Source organism: Cupressus sempervirens, chromosome 3 (genome assembly GCF_028749045.1).
Source record: "Cupressus sempervirens isolate cs-2001-9-10 chromosome 3, ASM2874904v1, whole genome shotgun sequence".
NCBI classification, from domain to species: domain Eukaryota; kingdom Viridiplantae; phylum Streptophyta; class Pinopsida; order Cupressales; family Cupressaceae; genus Cupressus; species Cupressus sempervirens.
The window spans coordinates 404,297,345-404,306,683 of record NC_143120.1 but is presented as its reverse complement, the minus strand read 5'-3'; positions in this window follow the sequence as shown (position 1 = coordinate 404,306,683).

The window sequence follows — 9,339 nt, the reverse complement described above, 5'->3', positions numbered from 1 at the left end:
AGTTTGATAGACATGCAATACATGATGGACATGCAAACACATACTCTCTGACAAAGGATGGAGTTTTCCACAAATTGAAGCCCATGAAAAAGGAAGGTGAAAAGGTATGTAGCAGTGCTAGGATTTGTCTTGTTGATGGAAGGAAGTTTTTAGATGGCATGAAACATCAGAATATGTGCTATGCTTTGATACCTAGGAAAGATAAAGAAGGTAGTAGTGAAATACCACTTGAAGTTTCAAATTTACTAGGGGAATTTGGAGATATTATATCTGATAATGTTCCAGATGGATTGCCACTAGTAAGGAAAATCAGTCATCAGATAGATCTAATTCCAGGAGCTAGTTTTCCTAACAAGACTGCTCACAGGATGACTCGTATTGAAACATAGGAGCTAAATAGACAGGTTTAGGAGCTATTGAGGAAGGGCTTGATTCGAGAGAGCCTGAGTCCATGTGCAATACTTGTAGTACTTGCACCAAAGAAGGATGGAGAGTGGAGGATGTTTACAGATTCTTGAGCTATAAATAGGATAACCATCAAGTACCAATTTCCTTTGCCAAGGATGGATGATCTTATGGACTACTTGAGTGGAGCTCAGTACTTCACAAAGATAGATCTGAAGAGTGGCTATCATCAGATATGGATTCCAGAAGGAGATGAGTGGAAAACAACCTTCAAGACCAAGAAGGGTCTTTATGAGTGGTTAGTCATGCCCTTTGGATTGACGAATGCCCCAAGCACCTTCATGCGGCTCATGAATGAGGTACTTAAGAAGTTCTTGGGAAAAAAATTTATTGTTTATTTGGATGATATTTTAATTTTCAGCAAGACTTTGGAAGAACATTTACTGCATATCCCTAGTGTCCTTGAAAGGCTAAGGGAAGAGAAACTGTTAATTAATCTAAAGAAGTGTGTCTTTGCAAAAAGGGAGTTAGTCTATTTGGGATTTGTTATATCACCTGAAGGTCTCAAAATGGATCTAGAGAAGGTAAAAGCCATCTTGGAATGGCCTACTCCAAGGACTGCTACTGAGGTAAGATCATTTCATGGTCTGGTTAGTTTTTATAGGAAGTTTATTAAGAATTTCAGTGGCATATGTGCACCCCTAACTGATACAATAAGAGGGGATAGAAAAGAGTTCAAATGGACTACAGCAACTGCGAGAAGTTTTGAATTGCTGAAGAAGAAGGTGACTGAACAGCTTGTGTTGGCACTTCCAAATTTTAGAAAAGTGTTCCAGGTGGATTGTGATGCTAGTGGTAGCGCTATTGGGGCTGTATTAAGCCAAGAAGGTAAGCCTATTGCATATTTTAGTGAAAAATTGAATGATGCGAAGAAGAAGTATTCTGTTTATGATCAAGAATTCTATGCAATAGTTCAGGCCTTAAAGAAATGGAGGCATTATTTATTGCCAAAGTAATTTGTTTTGTATACTGATCATCAGGCATTACAGTACCTAAATAGCCAAGGTAAATTGAATCAGAGGCATATGAAGTGGGTAGAATTCTTGTAGAGTTATACATTTGTGTTGAAGCATAGAAGTGGAAAATCTAACAGGGTTGCAGATGCACTAAGTAGGAGACAGTCACTACTTACAGTAATGCAGGTTGAAGTAGTTGGGTTTGATGAACTCAAGAATTTGTACCCCGAGGATCTTGATTTTGTTGAAGCATGGAAAGCTTGTAAAGAACCTGTTGCTATAGATAGAACCAAGTGGTTAGACTATTTGATTCAGGATGGCATGTTGTTCAAAGGTAGTCAATTGTGCATTCCAAGGAGTTCCATGAGGGAAAATCTGATTAAGGAGAAACATAGTGGAGGGATGGCAGGACATTTTGGTTGGAATAAGACCATTGCCATTCTTAGAGAACATTATTTTTGGCCTCAAATTACACAGGATGTGAAGAAATTTGTACAGAGTTGCCAGGTTTGCCAAGTTGCCAAGGGGTTTAGTCACAATACTGGCCTATATCAGCCATTGCCTATTCCATCAAGGCCATGGGAGGACATAAGTATGGATTTTGTTCTTGGATTGCCAAGGACACAAAGGGGTAATGACTCAGTATTCATGGTGGTTGATAGGTTCTTCAAAATGGCACATTTTATTCCATGCCGCAAAACTCATGATGTTGTCCATATTGCAGACTTGTTTTTCAAAGAGGTGGTAAGACTACATGGTCTTCCAAGGAGCATAGTTTCTGACAAAGATACTAAATTTGTGGGGTATTTCTGGAGGACATTGTGGAAAAAGTTGAGAATAGATTTGAAATTCAGTTCCACGCATCACCCATAGACTGATCGCCAAACAGAAGTGGTAAATAGAAGTCTAGGCAATTTGCTGAGATGTTTAGTTGGAGATAAGCCCAAGGGATGGGATTTGATTCTACCACAGGCAGATTTTGCTTATAATAACTCTATAAATAGGAGTACTAGAAAATCACCATTTCAAATTGTATATGGGAATAGCCCAAGGACTACACCAGAATTGAGGAAGATAGAACAAGGGGAGAGGACAAGTGCTGAAGCTGAGGAATTTGCTGAACATATCAAGCGTCTACATGAGGAGGTTCAAGCACACATTACCAAGATGAATCAAGAGTATAAAGCTAGGGCTGATCAAAGGAGAAGACATAAGGAATTCCAAGTAGGGGATCTAGTCATGGTGCACTTACAAAAAGAAAGATTTCTAGTTGGTACTTACAACAAGCTGAAAATGAAGAAATTTGGCCCCTGCAAAGTTTTGAAGAAACATGACTCAGGAAATGCATATGAGGTGGAGCTGCCAGATGGTATTCACATTTCTTCCATTTTCAACATTGCAGATTTAACAGAGTATCATGATGATGGTGTAGATGAGGAGCTGGTGTTAGAGCCATGTCCAATTCCTACTTCTGAGAAGGAGGAGATAAAAGACATTCTAAATCATCGTGTGGGTAGGAGTACCAAAAATAGGCAGTATGAAGAGTATTTGGTCAAATGGAAAGGACAGCTGATCGAGGACTCAACTTGGATTTCAGCAGCTGAGGTTTCCCATTTGGGATTTCCTCTACCATCTATAAAGTGACAGGGTCACTTTTCAATCTACCCTGGGTGTCTGATGCAGGAGCATCCAGAGGTATAAGGGTAATCCTGTGTCACCCAAAAAAAATGTACTTAGACTTAGTTTCTATTTCATGTCTTTACATTTTTGGATACCCATTTGGGTCAAATAAAGGTTCCAACTCTCACAGTTCCACTATCAGTGTGTTTGAAAATCCCAAAAAAATAGGAGCATGCAATTTGGCCATCATTTTGGTGACCTAAAAGGTGTGAATTGGCCAAATGAATGTAATTGTGATTTAGAGCATTCTAGAAAAAGAATCAGGTCAAAAGGCCCCACGGTTTGAAAGTTATTGCAGTTTTTCAAGTTTTGGAGACCTCTTAAGAATGCTTCAAAGTCAGGTTAGGGGCATTAAATGACCTCGAAAAGGGCCAAAAAATGGGAGATGAGTGAAGCTTGTCCATAGGGCTATAGAGAACTTTGAAAGATTTCCAAAAATGTAAATGGTTCGTCAGTCAGAGCTACAGTTCAAAAGTTATGCCTCCCGGAAGTTCGGTTACCATTTTTGGAATCTTCTAGATTTGCACCGACTTCTAATGCCGCTTCTGGAACCTTCTATTTGGTCGGTGGATGCCTACTAGCACTTTCTAGAATGTACTCCTAGTCCTTAACCCTCTAGGGTCTATTTAAGGAGATTTTTGGCATTGTAAAAGGAAGTTTGGAGTGGAGTTTGAGAGGAGGTACCATAAGGAGAAATTATCTCCAGATTTATGCTATTGTAAGCCCTTAGGGCATGTTTTAGAGTTCATTTTTCTGTACTATTTTTACTAGCTTATTTTCTCAGTTAATATAATTTCCCTTTTTTGTTGTTTCCATTCTATTCTTGGGTTGTGTCCCCATCATGTTTCTAAAATTTTTTTTGATGCATTTCAAATGTTTAAGTGGTATTTAGATAGAGTTGAGAAACAAATAAGAAAGAGTATGAAGTGCTTGAGATCAGATAGATGAGGTGAATTCATATCAAATGAGTTCAATATATTTTATAATGACAAAGGAATCAAGAGACAAGTGAGTTCACCAAAGACTCAAGAAGAGAATAGGATAACTGAAAGAAGCAATAGATATATCATGGACTATGAAAGGATGTTGATGATGGAGAAGAATGTTTCAAAAAATTACTAGAGAAAAGTTGTAAGTATTGCAGTCTATAGTCTAAACTAAGTTCAAGTGAAGAAGGGAATAAACAAAACTATGTGAGGCTAAACCTAACTTATTTAAAGATTCTTTGGATAATAAAGATTGGATTAAGGAAATGAATGAGGATATTGATAAAATAGAGAAAAAAAAGAAATGGACATTGGTACCTAGACCAAAGGACAATAATGTGATTAGAACTAAGTGAGTATTCATAAACAATCTAAATTAGAAAGGTGAACTTACAAGGAATAAGGAAAGACTAGTTTGTAGGGGATATGCACAAGAGGAAGGAATTGATTATGGTATTTTCCATAGTTGCAAGGTTGGAAGGAGTGAGAACTTTTCTTGCATATCCTTCTTACAAAGGATTGAAGGTATACCAAATGGATGTAAAATCTACATTTTTGAATGAAATCTTAGAAGAAGTCTACATTGATCAACCTGAAGGATTTGTTGATCCTAGCAAGTGGAATATGGTATACAAACTATACAAACCTTTATATGGTTTGAAGCAAGCCCCTAGAGCTTGGTATGAAAGGTTACACACTTATTTGGTGAAAATTAGTTTTGTAAGAAGTAATGGAAATAGCAATCTATACTTGAAAAGTGAATATGAGAACAAAATATTGCTAGCTAAATTTTTTGTTGATATCATATTTGGAGGACATGATTTTTTGTATAGGTAATTTTCTAATGAGATAAAAAATGAATTTGAAATGTCAAAGTTTGGAGAGATCAAGTTCTTTGTTGGATTACAAGTTTATTAGATGAAGAGGGGTATTTAAATTACTCAATCAAAGTATACCAAAGAGATACTGAAGACATTTGGAATGGAGGACTTAAGACCAATTGGAACACCTATGGTTACTAGTCATAAAATTTCAAAGACTTAAGATTTAGTTGAGGTGAGTCAAACATTATATGGGTCAATGACTAGAAAATTGCAATATGTTGGACATAGAAGACCTAGCACTGCATTAGTAGTTGGTATTGTTTTTGTATTTTCTACTAATCCTAGAGAAAATTATATGATGGATATGAAAAGGATACTAAGATGTTTGAAAGGGGAAGAAAACTATGGATTATGGTATAAGAAGAGTGACAAGTTTGAGATAATAGTATATATTGTGTGTATCAAGAAATTGTTGAAAGGTATAAAGGAATATATTTCTAAACCTATTGTGATATATTGTGATAACACGAGTGATATAAAAATATCAAAGAATCATGTGATGCACACAAAAATTAAACACATTTTCTACCAAGTATCATTATTTGAGAGAGTTGGTACAAGAAAAATAAGTAAGACTGGAGTATGTGAACACAAAGGAGAAGATAATTGATATATTCACTAAAGCATTACCTAAGGATGCATTTGAGCATCTAATAAGTAAGCTAGGTCTCATATCTCTATCTAAAGAAAGTTGAAAAGAGATGTTGCATTGCATCAAATTTTATGATTAGAGTATCTTACACATTGATGCAAAAAGTCACACTTCAGAAGCTACCTAAAGATAATGAAATTATGGACTAGAGTATTGAGAAGACGAGACTATAAGGAGTTAAGGTAAACAAAAGAAAGTGAAATTTCTATATCAATATGATAGTGACATGAGGATGTTGTATATGTGAACAGTTGTTGTCTTTGGAATTATTGTCAAAGAGGGAGAAGTTATGCAGTTACCATTTTATATCTATATAAAAGAGGGAGACATATGAAGCATGATACATATCAAAGGGTGAGTAGAGCTTGAGGTGTTTCTATCTAGTAAAAGAGGGAGAAGATGAATTACAAGAAGAGTTTTGAAAGAGGTTTTGCCAATACATTTGGTATTGCAAAAGGTGTTAGTGTTGAATGAATATATAATTTGTATCATAGAGGGAGAAGTGTAAGTGAGTGCAAGATGAGAATTAGGATGAAACCAAGGATAATAATGAAGATCTATATCAAATCATAGAGGAAGCTATTAAAGAGTTGTTACTGTTAAATCATGAGAATTTCTTTTGCATTTTCATGGTAAATAGAGGTGTTGCCATCGATACCAAAGAGGGAGATTCTTGGAAACTACAATTGGAATAATTATTATGTTGTCATCGATGTCAAATCTATTAGAGAGCTATTTTTTAATAGTGTAGAGTTCCATATCTATTGATTGATGAAGAGGATTTGAAAAGAGAGATGACTAGATGAACTAGTGGTATTGTTGATTGAAGAGCTAGAGCAAGTATGACAAATTTACAATGGGCACTTGATCAGTTATTCTTTGACAATATGATGTATTGTTTACTTAGTGTATGAAGTATCAAAGAGTTGAGTTAAACATAAGAAAATCATAGTAAAATGTGCCCAGTCAATGAAAGAGATGAAAAAGAAGATTAAATAACTTAAGAGATAGCCGATAAAATAGTATTAGCCAAGTCCTAGTTATGGTCAAGCAAGTTGAAGAAGAAAAGTATAGTTGTGACCCAATGTAGTGAAGACTGAGCAAGCTAGTTAAAGCCAAGAAAGACACAACACTAGCAATTGAGCTATATAGTGATGGCCAAGTGTCAAAAAAAGTTACCGTTTGTGAAAGAATTGAGTTTGAGGCTGACATAGTTGAATTTTCAAAATAGTCAAAATGTGTGGATGGTAAGGACTGATGAGTTGGTGCATTTAATCTATGAATTGAGTTTTTTATATGATCAAAGGAAGGGATTTAAAGAAAAGTTTCTCTAAGTATGAAGAAAGGAGTAGCAGGAAAAAAAGATGGATAGATTTAATGGATGTAACCTAACCCTAAGATCTATGGTGATGTTCAAGTGGAAAAAGATCAAAATTACCTATTTAAGGAGGCGTAAGAGATGTTTTCTAAGGTTGGTTTGTTGTTAATTAGAGATCTTAAGGAGAATCTATGATAAACTGAGTAGAAGAGGATAAGTGAACAGGCTAGTGAAGTGTGGTTCCTCAAAGGGTTGACAAATAGACCAATGATGGAGATATTAATGAAATCTAGTCAATGAACCACCAAATGAGTTGAATAGATATCTAAATTTTCAAAGTGAGTTGTGTTTTACAGATCAAACATGTTGTTACTTTCCAACCATTGTGGCAATCAAAATTCTAATGGAATGATCCAAAGTCCTCTAACCAAGCCACTCCTAACATGGTTATTAAATCCATTAATAAGGTAACACCTAATAGTGTATTTTTTAGCCTTTAATAGGGTAGGCTCTTAACCGAGCTCACTATAGAACAGTGAGAAGTGGTAACATATTACTTCTTATTTTTTCTCAAACTGGGTTTCCATGTTAAATCTTGGTGTCATATTGTTGGAAATATAAAGTAGAAAATATTACTAAGAGGGGAGGGGTGAATCAAGAACAAATAAAACTTTATCTTACTTCACCAATTGATCATTCATTTAATATTTTGATCTAATAGCATGCATGAAAGAATGAAAGCAATAAAAAAATTATAACACTTTGGCACAAGATATGGTGACCTAGAAACCTTCCAAATAGAAAGTAAAATTGGGGTAGGGATGATACCCACAAGCTTTAGTACTACAATATAAATTTAACCTACTAAGGCTTACAATTGATCACTTATGGTGATCTTCACTATTAAGAACAATAAAAATTGTAAGGTCCACCTTGTTAAAGGATTTACAAACATACAATGAAGTATGCACTCAGTTAAGAGATTTAGAAAAAGACTATTAATTCTATCCTATTAAAGTATTTGACTAATACACCTATTAGGATGAACCAGTGGCTAGTTTCTGATCTACAACTCTGATTTGTTAAATGAGATTCCTTGAATTACAATGATCACCTGATTGTGATAAATAAATATATATTGTCCCTTATACTTCGTGTAGCCTTCTTTAATTCATATTCCTACTTATCATATACCTCTTCAAATTCTTACTTGGATATGATATAATGAATTACATATAGACCAATCCAAATCACAACTTATTGGGTTGGCTACAATACCAAATTCATCATAATTCACAAAGCTAGCCCAACTGTTATGACTCAGGTACATAAAACAAACTTGGTGATGTTCTAATACATGAAAAACACTGTCAATGCTCAAAAATATTTGGCACTCAGTTGAACTTGAAGCTTGCTAATCACTTCCAAGTAGCTTGAACTTAGTCAGGACTATGTGACTCAATGAATATTAGGAAACTTGGTAGTTGCTGAATTACTCAATTGACACTGCATGACTCGGTCAACACTAGATTCATATTGTTAACACCATGAGCTCAGTAGATATAGTATAACTTGGTTAACATACCAAACTATATCCTTTATCATTATTATGTGTCTTCAACTTAGTTTTGACTTCTAGCTATTGTGGCTCAGTAACATACTTTGTTTTTCTGATTTTTCAAAATTGCTTTTGTAAAGATATTTTCTACTTATTTGTATAAGTATCTTCATAATACTATACTACTCCCCTATACATATATCTCTCCTATATACATACTCTAGAGTATAGTAATCTTTTCTCCCTTTGTCAATATCATCTCTCTCTTTATACAATATACAATATCTTCTCCCCCTTTTTGACATAAATGCCAAAGGTGTATAATATCTATATGTTAATACTAAAATGTGACAAGAAATAAGAATGTAGCTTCAAAAATAGTACCATTATCTTGTCCCAATTCTCTTGTAATACCTTACATTTATGTAATGTAATTTGAACTTCTACTGATAATTCCATCATGTGATTAGCTATGGAGAAGTTTTTATCATGAATGAGAGTCTTTGCTTGCTCAATGTGTTTCTACAATGCATCCATGTTTGGAAGAATCATGCCCTATATTTCTTCTAGTGTGGACCTAATTATGGCTTCTTCCTTCAATAATTATGCTTGTAGATTTGTTAGATATCTAATTTTTATATAATGTGCAAAACTATAACTTGGATCAAGTGATAGCTGGTGTGCACTTGTCTTCATGTTTTCATCTATCTTTGATAATTTCTCCTTGATCTCATTTGTGAAGATATATTTATCACTTAGTTTGACAAATAATGAAACAACATTATTTACATAGGTTTCTAGAGTAGCAAGAATTCTAGTTAGTTCAACTTGATCTATTGC